This window comes from Octopus bimaculoides, chromosome 3 (assembly GCF_001194135.2).
Source record: "Octopus bimaculoides isolate UCB-OBI-ISO-001 chromosome 3, ASM119413v2, whole genome shotgun sequence".
Classification (NCBI taxonomy): domain Eukaryota; kingdom Metazoa; phylum Mollusca; class Cephalopoda; order Octopoda; family Octopodidae; genus Octopus; species Octopus bimaculoides.
Window position 1 is genome coordinate 32,994,824 of NC_068983.1, and position 2,426 is coordinate 32,997,249.

Consider the following 2,426-nt stretch of genomic DNA (forward strand, 5'->3'; position numbering starts at 1 on the left):
AAAAGATATAAAACAATATATATATATATATATATATATATATATATATTGTATATCTTTTACTTTTTTATATTTATATATAATTCTTATTTGCGTTTGCAAATCACATATCGTACCTTTCTCTTTTTTTTTCTTTTATGAATGAGCTACTCCACGTCGGTCACCAGAGTGACATTTGATCACTTTATAGAGTGTCTGAGTGTCGGTTTGGTATCTGGAATGGGATCGCTTACCCCATGGGCACGTAGAAGCTCTTTAACCTTGGTTGGTAATCTACCTAGGAGAAGGAAATCTCTGAAATAAGACGTTCCTGGATTTATCAATTTTCATGTCACACCGGCGAAAGTCTTCTTGTGTCAATAGGTGTGGGTAGTGCAATGCAAGCTACATCCACTGAAAATTATTCGTCTGTATAGGTACTTCCTGTACTCCAAATTTAGTAAAACCATTCAATTGGTTGGTTGGCAGAAACCTAAAAATGCACTTGTAACTTACTCTAAAATGTCTTAATGAGATTCAGTAAATGGCAAAAAAAGGCTTGGGAACGTCAAGGGAGCAGGTCTGGCTTGGCAGGTGTCCCAGTGTATCACAGGCTGGACTCGGTCGTCATCCTGCCACTGTGGTCAAACACTCTTCAAGAAAAAAATAAAAATAAACATCCCTTGAATATCGGTTGGTGGAATGTGCGCACACTTCTTGATAATTTCAACAAGAGGCCAGAAAGGCGTACTGCACTTATTGCATGTGAGCTCAAGAAATATTCCCTTGATATAGCTGCAACTCTCTGAAACTCGTCTCTCTGGTGGGGGGTCAAGCAAATGAACCTACTTATGGATATACTATCTTTTGGAGAGGCCTACCTAAGGGTCAGCGTAGAGAATCTGGTGTTGGGTTTGTTCTCAAAAATACATTAGTATCCTCCATTGTAGAGCTTCCAAGTGGTATATCTGATCGGATCATGTTATGCCATATTAAACTGACAAAAAGTAGGTTTCTTACCGTTCTCAGTATTTATGCATCAACAATATCCCATTCTGGTGAAACTGTAGGACAGTTTTATGACTATCTAGCACGATTATTGAGGAAAGTACCAAGCTGGTCGTATTGGGAAATTTCAATGCAAGAGCTGGAAAAGACTATGTTTCATGGCCTGTTTTAGGTCGACATGGGATTGAAAAGCGCAATAAAAATGGAGTAGCTCTTTTGATGTTTTGTACTGAGAATAATCTGGTTGTCACCAACACTCTGTTTAAGCAGAAAAATAAATATAAAACCACCTAGATGCACCCAAGATCTAAGCACTGGCATCTCATAGATTATACTCTGATCAGGAAACGTGATATGAAAGACGTTTCTAGCGTTCGGGTCATGAGAGGGGCAGAGAGCTGGACTGACCATCATCTACTGCGTGGCAAAATAGATTTTTCGATAAAACCTAAAAACCGACAGTCTGATCCTAAAGTACCAAAAAAGTTAAATGCTGCAAACCTTAAATTATCAGTGCTATAGAAAGTATCAATCTTAACCCAAACAATCTATGGGAAGATTTCAAACCAAAGTATTTCAGGCTGCAAGTTCTTCAGTGGGATTTAAATCTCGGTTCTCAGACAGATTAGCAGAAATTCACTATCTACTTTTAGAAAAACAAAACTTAGGCAATACACTTCTTTCTCAGTTCTTGAACTCGAATTCAGAAAGCTGAAAAGGAAAGTGCAGACTGCACTGAGGAAAATTTAACAGGAATGGTGGAATGATAAAGTAAAAGGGGCACAAGAAGCAGCTGATAAAAATTATGTCAAGAGTTCGTACTCTTATGTTAAGGAGGTATATGGCCCAAAATCTTCCTCAATAACTCTAGTGAGACCAGCAAATGGAAGTTTTCTTCTTACCGACACTGCTTCTATTCATAGGCGTTGGGTAGAACATTTTTCTGCACTTTTAAAGAGACCATGATCTGTTGACATGAGGACGATAGAAAAAATTGAACACCTTCCAGTTATAGAAGAGATGGTATTTGAACAAACTTTAAATGACATTTATTTAGCTGTGAATAAACTGAATAACAATAAGTCTCAAGGGTCTGATGGAATCTGTGCAGAAGTCTTGAAATATGGGGTGACAAAATGTTTGAACTCCGAAATATATTAATTTGTCACTGTTGGAGAACTGAGAACTGATGCCATTTTAGTTGCCTTGTATAAATCGGGGCCAAATGATCTGTGTGGTAATTTTCGTGAGATTTCGCTTTTGTCTGTGGTTGGAAAGGTACTTGCCCGCATTTTGTTAGAACGTCCAAATACCTTTATAGTTCCAAATATAGTATCTGAGTCTCAGTGTGGTTTTCGTTCCTCCAGGGGCACGGCTGATTGTATCTTTACTGTCAGACAATTACAACAAGAAAAGTGCATGGAACAGAATCTTGCTCT